Source organism: Puma concolor, chromosome F2 (assembly GCF_028749965.1).
Source record: "Puma concolor isolate L17-30 chromosome F2, mPumCon1.1.hap2, whole genome shotgun sequence".
Lineage (NCBI taxonomy): Eukaryota > Metazoa > Chordata > Mammalia > Carnivora > Felidae > Puma > Puma concolor.
In genome coordinates this window covers 83,012,116-83,025,352 of record NC_141684.1, presented here as the reverse complement: position 1 = coordinate 83,025,352, position 13,237 = coordinate 83,012,116, and the positions used below count along the sequence as shown (strand labels likewise).

The following is a 13,237-nucleotide window of genomic DNA, read 5'->3' as shown; positions in this document are numbered from 1 at the left end:
GCCATTTTAACAATATTTTTTCTTCCTATCCAGGAGCATGGAGTGTGTTTCCATTTTTTTGTGTCTTCTTCAATTTCTTTCGTAAACTCTCTATAGTTTTCAGTGTATAGATTTTTTACCTCTTAGGTTAGATTTATTCCTAGGTATTTTATGGTTTTTGGTGCAATTGTAAATGGGATCCATTCCTTGATTTCTCTTTCTGTTGCTTCATTATTGGTGTATAAAATGCAACCGATTTCTGTACATTGATTTTATATCCCATGACTGCTGAATTCATGGATCAGTTCTAGCAGTTTTTGGGTGGAATCTTTTGGGTTCTCCACATACAGTATCATGTTGTCTGTGAAGAGTGAAAGTTTGACTTCCTCCTTGTGGATGTGGATGCCTTCTATTTTTTTGTGTTGTCTGATTGCTGAGGCTGGGACTTCCAATACAATGTTGGATAACAGTGGTGAAAAGTGGATATCCTTGTTGTGTTCCGACCTTATGGGGAAAGCTCTCAGTTTTTCCCTATTGAGGATGACATTAGCGGTGGGTCTTTCATATATGGCTTCTAAGATCTTGAGGTATGATCCTTCTATCCCTACTTTCTTGAGGGTTTTTATCAAGAAAAGATGCTGTATTTTGTCAAATGCTTTGTCTACATTTATTAAGAGGTTTATGTGGTTCTTACCCTTTCTTTTATTAATATGATGTATCACGTTGATTAATTTGCAGATACTGAGCCAGCCCTGCATCTCAGGTATAAATCGCACTTGGTTGTGGTGAATAATTCCTTTAATGTATTGTTGGATTTGGTTGGTGAGTATCTTGTTGAAGATTTTTACATCCATGTTCATCAGGGAAATTGGTCTGTACTTCTCCTTTTTAGTGGGGTCTTTGTTTTTGGAATCGAGGTAATGCCTTGTAGAATGAGTTTGGAAGTTTTCCTTCCATTTTCATTTTTTTGGAACAGCTTCAAAAGAATAGGTGTTAATTCTTTTTTATATGTTGGGTAGAATTCCTCTGGAAAGCCCTGGACTCTTGGTTGTTGAGAGATTTTTGATTACTGATTCAACTTTACTGGTTAAGGGGTGTTCAAATTTTTCTATTTCTTCCTGTTTCAGTTTTGGTAGTTTATATGTTTCTAGGAATTTGTCAATTTCTTCCAGATTGCCCAATTTGTTATATACTTGCTCATAATATTCTCTTATTGTTTGTGTTTCTGGGGTGTTGGTTGTGATCTCTCCTCCTTCATTTATGATTTTATTTATTTGGTCCTTTCCTTTTTCTTTTTGATCAATCTGTTTAGAGGTTTATCCGTTTTGTTAATTCTTTCAAAGAACCAGCTCCTGGTTTCATTGTTTTGGTCTACTCCTGTTTTGTTTGTTTTTTTTTAAATTTCAATATCATTGATTTCTGCTCTAATCTTTATTGTTTTCCTATCTTCTGCTGGTTTGGGGTTTTATTTGCTGTTCTTTTTCCATTTCTTTTAGGCGTAAGTTTAGGTTGTGTGTCTGGGACCTTTCTTCCTTCTTTAGGATGGCCTGGATTGCTATATACTTCCCTCTTATGACTGCCTTTGTTGCATCCCAGAGGTTTGGGGCTGTTGTGTTTTCATTTTCATTGGCTTCCATGTACTTTTTAATTTTCTTTTTACTTTCTTGGTTAACCCATTTTTTCTTTAGTAGAATGTTCTTTAATCTCCAAGTATTCATGGTCTTTCCAAATTTTTTCTTGTGGTTGATTTCAAGTTTCATAGCATTGTGATCTGAATATATGCAAGGTATGCTCTTGATCTTTTTGTGCTTGTTGAGTACTGATTTGTGACCTACTATGTGATCTGTTCTGGAGAATGTTCCATGTGCGGTTGAAAAGAATGTGTATTCTGCTGCTTTAGGATGACATGTTCTGAATATATCTGTTAAGTACATCTGGTCCAGTGTATCATTCAAAGTCATTGTTTCCTTGTTGATTTTCTGTTTAGATGATCTGTCCATTGTTGTAAGTGGGGTGTTGAAGTCCCCCACTATTATGGTATTAATATCAATGAGTTTCTTTCTGTTGTTATTAATTGACTTATACATTTGGGTGTTCCACGTTGGGGGCATAAAGGTTTACAATTGTTAGATCTTGGTGGATAGACCCCTTAATTGTAATATAATGCCCTTCTTCATTTCTTGTTACAGTTTTAATTTTAAAATCTATTTTGTCTGTTGTAAGTATGGCTACTCCAGCTTTCTTCTGATGACTGTTAGCATGACAGATGATTTTCTATCCCCTTACTTTCTGTCTGTCTGTGTCTTTAGGTCAAAATGAGTCTCTTACAAATGGCATATAGATGGGTCTTGTTTTCTTATCCATTCTGGTACCCTATGTCTTTTGATTGGAGTGTTTTGTCCATTGACATTTCGAGTGAGTACTGAAATTGATGAATTTATTGCCATTGTATTGCCTGTTGAATTGTTTCTGGTGATGTTCTCTGGTCCTTTCTAGTCTTTGTTGCTTTTGGTCTTTTGTTTTTTTTGTTTTTTGTTTTTTTTTTTTTTTTTTTTGCTTTTCTCCACTCAAAATTTCTTGCAGGGCTGGTTTAGTGGTCACAAACTCACAAACTCCTTTAGTTTTTGTTTGGGAAACTCTTTATCTCTCCTATTTTGAATGACAGCCTTGCTGGATAAAGAATTCTTGGGTGCATATTTTTCCGAATCAGCACGTTGAATATATCCTGCTATTCCTTTTGGCCTGCCAAATTTCTGTGAATAGGTCTGCTGTGAATGTGGTCTGTCTTCCCTTACAGATTAAGGACTTTTTTTTCCTTTGCTGTTTTCATAACCTTTCCTTGTCTGTGTATTTTGTGAATTGACTATGCTATACCTTGGTGGTGGGTTTTTTTTTGTTTTTTTTTTTTTGTTTTTTTTTTTTAATCTAATGGAGTTTTCTGTGCCTCTTGAATTTTGATGTCTGTGTCCTTCCCCAGATTAAGAAAGTGTTCTGCTGTAATTTGCTCACATAAACCTTCTGCCCCTTTTTCTCTCTCTTCATCTTCTGGGACTCCTATGATTTGGATGTTATTCCTTTTTAATAAGTCACTGAGTTCTCTGAGTCTTGTATTGTGATCTTTTGCCTTTGTTTACCTCTTTATTTTTATGTTTCATTATTCTCCATAATTTTATCTTGTATATCGCTGATTTGCTGCTCTGCTTCATCCATCCGTGCTGTCGTGGCATCCATTTGTGATTGCATCTTGGTTATAGCATTTTTAATTGTGTTCTGACTGGATTTTATTTCTTTTATCTGCACAGAAAGGAATTCTGCGCTGTTTTCAACCCTAGCTAGTATTCCTATTTTTGTTCTAAATTCTTGTTCAGACAGCTTGCTTATATCTGTGTTGATTAAGCCCTTGGCTGTCATTTGTTCCTGTTCTTTCTTTTGGGACAAATTCCTTTGTTTTGTCATTTTGGAGGAAGAATAAAATTAATAAAGTAAAAGATGAAAATTAAAAATTAAAAACAAAACAAAAAGTCAAATAAAGGAAGGTAGATCCTAGAGGTGCTTTGGTTTTTGAAAGAAGCTTGAAAGAACAGAGGAAAAAGGGGAGAGAAAGAAAAAAAAGATAAGGAAACATTTAAAAATTTTTTAAACTTATATAATAAAATATAAAATAAAAGAAAATGAAATAGAATAATTTAAAAAATAAAGTAAAAAAATAAAAATAAAAACAAATTTTCTCTTTCTGTATCCAAGAATGAGGAAGAAAAGAAAGAAAAAAAAAAACAAGCAAAAACAGAAGCAAAGAAAATGAGTAAATAAATGAACCAGCAAACAGAATGAAACCCGAATGAAGTTACATCCAGTTTCCCCTCGACCTGAAACTATGAAGCCTTCTATAGTCTGTACACTAAGGAGGTGGAGTGACTTTGGTCGTCTTCTAGGGGATATGGTTGGAGGGTGCAGTTGGGTGGAGCTTGGTGTAAGGGCTCCATTCTCCACTAGGTGGCGCTGCTTAGCTTATTGGGGTGGATCAGTGTGGTGCACATGCACATGCGTGGGAGAGGTGGAAATGGCTTCATCCAGCTCTAGGGAGCAGGAAATTTGCTCTCTCATTGACCTGTGATCAAGCACCTCTCCTTTGTCTCAGGCCTCCCTCTACTCCTGCCTCTACTTTGTCTGTATCCAAGCTGTCTTCCTGCCAATGGTTTTGGGGAACAGAATTCTTGTTCAGTCCCCTGTGAATGTTTTCACTCTTCCTCTCTCTCTCTGCTTTTTGGGGGAGTGCTTTTCTTGCATGATCCCGATGCACCACACTCTCCCTCTTTCTCTTTCTCTGTTCTCTCTCTGCACTAACAGTTCTCTACCCTCCACAACTTTTCTCTCCCTCAGTTCACCTCTCCACACCATGTACCTGCCAAGTTCTGTGGCTCAAGTTTTGCAGTTTGTTGTGTTAATCCTCAGATCAATTTCCTAGGTGTTCAAAATGGTTTGGTGTTGATTTAGCTGTGTTTCAGGAATGTGACAGGCTCGGGGTCTCCTGCTGCTCTGCCATCTTAACTCCCTCCCTCAGTTCTCACAAATTCTTAACTCTTTTCTTAGGTCTCACTCCTTAGGATCCTTAATCCAGTGAGAAATCAAGTTGCTGAAAAATGAACTTATACTTCTCTGGGGTGATGGAGTGAAGAAGTAGTCATTCCTGGACAGAATTTTCCCCTGCTTTTACTCTGGTCCCTATTAAGTATACATTGATTTCATAATATGGAAGTTAAACATTAAGCTGTAAATGATCTGGACTAGTCTTATTTTCCATTATCTAAGTAGTTATTGCAACCCCATGATAAATTTCCATATTTAAGTAATCTCTACACCCAATGTGGGATTAAAGTCACACCTCCAAGATCAAGAGTTGCATGCTTTTCAGACTGAGCCAGGTACCCTAAATGTACATATTTAGATTGGAGAATGATGTCTTAGGCAAAGGATACCTGCCACTGGCTAAGAGGGTGAGAAGGTTGAGGTGTATCAGATTCTTCTCCCAGAGGTGCCCGCAGAAGAAAAGTATTAGTCATGTCATCTTTGATCAGAAGGATGATCAGTGCAGCAAAAGTCCCAGTGCCATTGTTCCCTACAGTGAAGCTCTTTTAGTCTACAGGACCATTTATATTTAGGACAGCTAGGCATGGGACCTTCAATTGGAGCTTTCCAGGAGGGGTGGTGGAAGAAGCTAAACAAGTTCTTGCAAACACGGGTGAAATTCTGAAATTTGCAGGCTGTAACTCTACTAATGAGTTAAAAATCAACTGTTTTGCTGGCTGATAAATGACTTCGATATCAGTATTTCAGGAGTAGGTTTCCTGCTAGGTTTGCCTACCAGGTTGTTGCGTTGCCCAAAGGAGGTGGTGTTGAGATTGATGTAGTAGCTCTCCAAGGACTTCTCACAACAGCATGACTATAAGTAGGCCCAGTGTTAGTCAGTCTGGAAGTTTTATAAGCTTGTAAAATTAATATCTTACTTTTTATAACTGATCTTGGAAAGTATTGTTTTGGTTAAGATATCTGAAGTTTTTATGGAAATACTATATAATAGGGCAGTTGAATGTGAATTGAAGATTAGATGATGAACCTAGTTACTATCACCAATTTTACACATTGATATTGCTGAATGTAGGTAAGAAGATACTCATTACATAGTTACTCAAGTAAATAAAACTAAGAGGGTTTAACATGTAGGAAAGAGGAGCTACTCTTCCTGAGAAATAATAAAGAGCACACCTAATTCAATTATATATAATTGTATATTCAGTATAGCTCTGTGAATTAATAAAACAAGATTCATCTCTGAAAAAAATATAGTAGACACATTTACATGAAGCAGTATATTACAGTGGTTAAGGGCAGGGACCCTAGAGCCAGACTACCTGAGCTTAAATCCTATTGTAGACTTGGGCAAATTACTTAAGCTATCTGCCCTGTTTCCTCTGTGAAATATTTCCTCTGTTTTATCTGTAAAATGGGGATATTTCTAGTACCTATCTTATAAAGTTGTTGAAAGGATTAATGCGTATAAAGCACTTAGGATAATGCCTGGCATATAGCAATGATGATGAAGAAGGAGGAGGAAAGAGAAGAAATAGATGCCTTCTCAGGAATGGAACATTATTCCTCAATAAAAAGAAATGAGCTATCAAGCCATAAAAAGACATGGAGGAACCTTAAATGTATGTTGTTAAGTCAAAGAAGTCAGTTTGAAAAGACTACATACTGTATGATTGCAACTATACGATATCTGGAAGAGGCAAAGAGTAAAAAGATTAGTGGTTGCCAGGAGCCTGGGGAGTGGTGGGGAGGTAGGAGAGGGATGAATAGGTGGAGCACAGGACATTGTTAGGGCAGCACGCTACGGTAATGATGGGTACATGCGTTATGAATTTGTCATAACCCATGGAATGTTCACACACAAACAGTGAACCCTAACGTAAACTAAAGACTCTAGTTAATGATCTTGGTTCGTCAGGTGTACCACACTAGTGCAAGGTGCTAATTAGGGAAAGTATACCACAGGGCAGAGGGAACATATGTGTATTCTCTGTACATTAAAAAAAAAAAAAATTCTCTAAATTTATTTTTAAATTTATTTTTATTGTTAAAAAAGATTGGAGAAAAAATGCTTATTAGATAGAAACATGAAAAGCAATAATTTTAAGAAAGCATCTTTTGGGGTTTTTGCTGAATGTGCATAACATAGTGAGTTTGATGACTGGTATGGCTGGAACTTTGCAGGTAAATTAAACAGTGATAGAGACGTGATCTTTTTTTCTGTGTATTTTAATTTTTATATGAATGGAGTGAATTTTCTGAGTCACAGAGTGGAGCATATCTGCATTTTGGCCATCCTGGCGACTCCTAGGCAGAGAGCCAGTCAAGTTGGCGTAATCTGAGGCAACAGGGATGAGAGGTCCGCCTCCCACTTCCCAAGTTCGTGTCACCAACTGGTCCAAGTCAGAAGCCCAAGTAAGAACTGGCCTTTGTTGGCAGGATGCAAAGAAAGAGTATGAGGTTACTGCTAAAACTGGATTCTGGAATTGGGAAATGGCAAGCTAAAATTTCAGCTAAATAAAATATGAATAAGGTAGTGTTTTATAATATTCCGTTATTGTAACAGGCTGGGCAATTATGAGAAAACAGTATTATCCTGAGTAAAGAATGACTTGGCAGTGCTCAGGATAAAAGATTACTTACAAAAGTCCTCTCTGTTTCTTCTGTTCTGTTGGCAAAAGTAATGGCTGAAAATGACCAGACTGACTTGAAAATAAGCAGGCTCAGCAGCACAGCCATTTGGGGAAATGCATCAGGGCTGACGCAAGGCTCAGAAAGAAGGGATCTTGACATAACCCATTTTCATGTATTACTTTCCAGAAAAGCTTTCTCTGCTATTTATAGGCACATGTGTTATCTTGGCCCTCTGGGAGCAAAAATTTATATATTTGACCAGAAGAGTTTTGCTAGTAGGCAGTTTCCTGAGAGAAATAGGACATTTGTTTATTTGTTTTACTTTTGGCTTAGCTAAATAAAAGCTGAAATTTTGCAAAAGCAGACCAGAGTTGTTTAGTATCAGGCAATTTGTAGATGTAAAAATGTGTGGATGTGTTTTGATGCAATTGTCTGTCATTATGTAACACGATAGAAATGAGGGCAGCCCACAGGGTTGAGTGCTGCATCCAGCACTCAAGGGAAGGGAATCTGGATTGGGTGAAGTGAATGTGTGGAAAAGAAAACAAAATGTCCTGCAAAGAGACTAATTAGGAGCCAAATGCATGTTCTCAGATCATCCAGGTGTTTTTCCTTTTTGCCTCTTCTGAAGGATTTACTTTTTATATCATGTTGGAAAGACATAAGTGAAACCTAGATACTTCTGAAGCTCTTTCTTTTCCTCCCTGGCTCTTAACAATGTAGGTTACTTGACTCACTTCCTGTCTCCTTCTGAGTTTGCAGGCAGAAGATCTGTGGTGATAGAGCCAGTCTGGCTATGCGTGTTGGGAAAGGGATGCTCAGAAATCAAAAAGGGAGCCTTATCTACTCCTTTTACTGAAATACTACTAATGCATGTGGCACCCATGTTCCAAAGAAACTATAGATGGTGTTTTCTCAATTGATCCTGGCAGTTTTAAAAATAAGACCCAGTATAAACAGACACTGATCTTTTGATGAGCAAACAAGAATGTAAAGAATTCTGGAGGGAAATAAAAGTTGTTTACTGTTAGGATATTGATTGAGAAAACTAAATGCCACTAGGGCTCTTATCTACTCTCTGATTGAATTGCCAGTATTTCTACTATTGAATTTGAACAATTATTTTCTCTAGGGCCCCAAGTTATTATTTTATCACTTCTGGTACATTATTTTGTTATGTTTCAATATGGACTTGTCCATGGTCTTTATATGTACAGGCTGTTTTTTTTTAAATATATAAAAATCATTTAATCAAGTGTGATAAAATAATAATTACAGTAAATTTAATTGCTGGATACCTCAATTGGGTAAGCTGAATAGAGATATAGATTAATATGAAGTTTTAAATATGGCATCTGTAATAATTCAAATTCAAGGAAGACATGTTAGAGTCGCTCTCTTGTTTCAGGTGCTTTAAATAGCCTTATATGACTTCAAGGGCTTGTTTTTAGTTTTGGTAATTTCTGGCTTTTGTGGCAGGAAAAAATACCTCTGAGAGAAGAAACAGAAAGAGAAGGGAGAAAAAAGAGGGTGTAGGAGCTAAATTTCGATCTCTCTTTCGCCAGAGTTGGCAATTTTCTATTATAGAACAATATTTAAATTTTCGCAGGATTCACTGAAGGCATTGCTAGACAACAAACAACTACTGCAGATATATTATAGCTTTAATCTGGTTTATTAAGCTTCTCTCTAGACAATTCATTTTTCTGAATCAGAAGACCAGTATTCTCATATTTGCTATCATGTTGAAGCTGTTCTGTTTGTTTAGAAATTTCACACAGGGCATATTTTTTCGTATGATATTATTTAACACAAGTTATATTGTTGTACCTGTGACTGCAAACATGACCCTTTTTATTTTTAGTGTATTTGTCAGTTTAACGATACTCTGCTTGTTCTCTTTTGAAATCCCAGTTTTCTAACTCAGAAGCCCAGACCCTGGGTGCACCTTCAAGGCTATCAACACTGGATCCCTTTTTGGAAACTCGGAAATCAGAATTAGCAGTTTTATCATTGAGAACCTCCTGTTAGAACGTGCCTATTAGTCCTAGATTGGATCAGCAATGGATAGTATATAGGAGAGGGCCCTTTATACACTTTGGCCTAGGCTGGTATTTTTGTCTCTAGCCTTGTCCTCTACTGTAAGCAGGTTCGCCAGGATATACACTCTGAGATGGAGCCTTTTGTGCATTAGGTTTATTGAGAAGTATTTTTAGAATCAATACCTGTGGGAGTAGAGTGGTCTTGGCAGAGGAATAACCTGAGTTGTGCTACAGTTACAACAAAGGCCTCATCTGCTCCTTGAGGGGGTGCTCTGGGGCTGGGGTGACCATTCGGAGTTGTCCTAATTTGGGGCAAGAGGAGTGGGCCTTACATCCTTGTGCCGATAGTCATGGTCCAAGCTGCCCCAGGAACAGAGCATGAGGCTCTGTGGGTAGGCAAGGCAAACCCATCGGCAGAATACGTCTATTACAGACAAGGTTAAACCACCCTTCTCCAGGATGGAGAGGGTCCAATAGACTCAACTTGCCCTAATGTGTCTGGTTGATTGTCTCAGGGATGGTGTTGTATCGGGCTCAGTGTGGGTTGCTGTCACTGGCAGGTTGGACACTCACTCAGAAGCAGCAGTTGACAGACTGGTCTTGGTGACCTCCACTCCTTACCACCACTGATTCTCTTCATGTACCTATTGTGCCAGCCCTGAGGTGGCAATGAGGGACTAGCTGATGCCAGCTGGTTGAGTCATTCTGTCTACTTTGTGTTTGCTCTTTTGTGGTGGATGTTCTCTGGTGGGCATCAACCTCTGATTCAGTGATCTTCACACACTTTGTACTCATTCCATAAGTGCATCCACATGTCTCTTCCTCTGACCTCCCAATTGTTTTCCTGCCAGGCTCTTTCTCAACCAGCTGAAGGTTTTGTCACCTACCATGAGTCCATGTGTATTCTGACTTTAGGCTTCCTCCTTCCTCACAAAGTGGGTGGTGAGGAGTGGTGCCCAAGGCTGTGTCCATGAGAAGGATGTCATTCCCTGCTGCCTCTCAGGGCTGCCGCACCTAGGGCTGTGATGTGGCAGCAGTCTCTTCTGGGCTTTGTTTTGATAACTAAACTGATCAACATGAAAACGAGGCTTTGTTTCTCCTTAGTAAGATGGTCTCAAATACCCCTTGGCCCCAATGTGGCTACAGGTGTGAGCTGAAGAAGAGGCATTGATGCCGCAATGGGGATGACATGATGTTCAGGTCACTCGCTTGTGAAGTTCACATATTCTCTCTGGCCCTGCTCATGCCTGATCCCTTAGTACCATTTCCTTTTATAGTGGATTGCTGATGGCTCCACTTGGCCTCATGACTTGGTTGGTCTGACAAAGCCAGCTCATCATAGGCAGTTTTGGCTGTCTGGTCAGCTGATGGGCTATGATCAGACACTCCATCTCTGACAGGGCCAGTAGTGTGCCAAGAGCTGTCTTCCAAAAGACATAACTGCCATAAAAGGCAAGGCTTTGGTTTAGAACCTTAGTGGTATAATCTCTTGTATGGTTTTGCCACAAATACCACAGGTGTCTTTTTTTTTTTTTTTTTTTTTTTTTTTTAATACCACAAATACCTCCAATAGCATAGAGTTTCTTGAGTTGTATAGCATACCTGGCAGGGCCACTGCACCACAATATTGAGCTGAGAGGCAGTCACAGCAAAGGCCCCAGCCAATCCCATGAGAGCTCTGGAGTGGGGAGGCTCCTCGGAGTTGTTACAAATCAAGTCGAGGGGACTAGGTCTTTAGATTTCTGCACTGACCAGCCATTGCATGTGGGCTGCCTTCAGAAAGGGAGCATAATATCAGGTAAGGTGATTCACATTAGCTGCGGCTAATCCCCAGAGCGAGTCTCTGCGGAAAGTGGTCAGCTGCCTCTTGTACTCTCCTTTCCCCTCTCCATTTATCATTATTATTTCTTCATTGCCATTATTTATAACATTTATATTATTCTTTAATCACAGTTGCCATGATTGTTTCAATCTCTGTCCTATACATGCCACTCTTTTTTTTTATATATAATAATTTATGCTCTTATGTTTGATTGGCTGACATTTATCCTTTGGTAATTTTTAAAGATAAACTTATGGGAGGTAGGAGGCTGAGGCTTTTCAGTCTTTTGCCTTAGTCCTTGAAACACAGTTTGGTTGTATTTAAAGTTCTTGAGTTATTCTTTCTTTGAGCTAATTTAGACATTACTGTCTTCTAGCATTGACCCAGGCTGTGGAGAAACTTTTTTTTTTGAGAGAGAGAGAGGGCACAAATGAGTGAGGGGCAGAGAGAAAGAGAGTGAGAAGGAGAGAGTGAGAGAGAGAGAGAGAGAGAGAGAGAAAGAAGAGGGGCTCAACTGAAGTGGGGCACAAGCTCATCCGATGTGGGACTTGAACTCACGAACCGTGAGATCATGACCTGAGCTGAAGTTAGATGCTTAACCGACTGAGCCACCCAAGCACCCATAAGTGACAAACTTTTTATCTGGATGTACAAATATTTTTTGGAATATGCCTTGGTGTTAAATGTTTTGTGTGAATTTTTCCTGGGACAGATGGATCCTTTTCAACCTGTAGATTCATATCTTCTTTTATTTCTGTAAACCTTTCTTGAATTATATCTTTAAATATTTAGTCTGCCCTATTGTATTGTTTTTGTTTTCATCTGCATAAATTGGGCCTCCGTTGCCATCCTTCCACAGCAGTTACTTTCTCTCTGATCCTCTTAACATTCTTTATTTCTATTTCCATTTCCCTGCTTTTCTAATTCTTTCCTTCTATGTCTCTTACTGTTTTTTTGACCATATCCTTGTGTTGCTTCCAATTTTGCCTTTATCTTTTATGATTTTTTTCTTTTAATTTTCTGAGATCTGCCAGCCTATTTAAAAAACAGAAAAACGTCTTCTCTTGTCAAATATTTCCTGTGCACTTGTATTTCTGCTCTTTAGTGGCTTGAATCTCCTGAATCATACTGACAATTGCTTTAAAAAGATGACAAAATTAATGATGAAATACTTGTTCAAAATTTTCATTTGTTATGAAAAAGGGTGCACACTATAAGTGAGCATAAACATTAAAAGAATGGTAAAAAGGCATATAATTTTGGGGGGCACCTTGCTGGCGCCGTCAGAGGAGTGTGCGACTTGATCGTGGAGTTGTGAGTTTGAACCCCGTATTGAGTGTAGAGGTAACTAAAAAAAAATAAACTTAAAAGAACATATGATTTCTTATCTAATGGGGGGAGAAATGGAATAATAAAAAATCCAAAAGAAGGCAAGAAGTAAGGGAACAGGAATATAGAAGAGGTAACAGTAGCTCGTTAAGATGGTAGATGTGAACTTAAATACAATAATTATGGTAAATGTAAATGGCAAGATGTTTTAATAAAAGACAAATATTGTCAGATTGGAAACAAAATACCTAATTATACGACATCTAACATGATGTACAGCTAAAACATAAAGATACAAATTTCTGTTTATAAAAAGATGGAAAAACAGGGACCATATTTACCCTCCCTCCTGAAACAACTGAAAATTCAGTCAAAATATATGAAGTCATGGTCCTGAAGCATTTAACATCAGCCAATGGAGACAGGAAACAAATGAATGAAACTCTCTGATTACCCCAGTTTACTGCCTGGAGAAAGTTTCCTAAGATACAGGCATTGGGGGAAGCCAGGAAGAGCCCAGCAGTCTCCCTGATATGAACTAGGAACCTGAGGAAGCCGCGTTGGCTACATTTTGCAGGGCAGAGTACTGGGAAAGAGGGAGCCACACAGAAAGAGACTATATTTACAGAGCCTCTCCTTTTAGTATTTAGCTCAGTACAGATCAGCCTGTGTGTAAGAGAAAAGTACCTGAGGCTGAGGAAAGAGAACTACCTGAAAAGGATTAGAGGGAACAATCCTAGGACTTGAAACAGTGCCTCATAAGCAAAGTGGAATACCTCATACTTCACAAAGTAATAGATACTCAGAATGGCCTTGTCTCAGTAATGAGGCTAACTTAACCCTA

The 13,237-nt window shown here is 38.4% G+C and overlaps 1 pseudogene; it reads left to right on the top strand.

The window, feature by feature from the left end:
- The first annotated feature begins 2,880 nt into the window (after nucleotides 1-2,880).
- LOC147572149 (2-iminobutanoate/2-iminopropanoate deaminase pseudogene) lies at nucleotides 2,881-11,460 on the top strand (annotated as a pseudogene).
- Nucleotides 11,461-13,237: the final 1,777 nt, after the last annotated feature.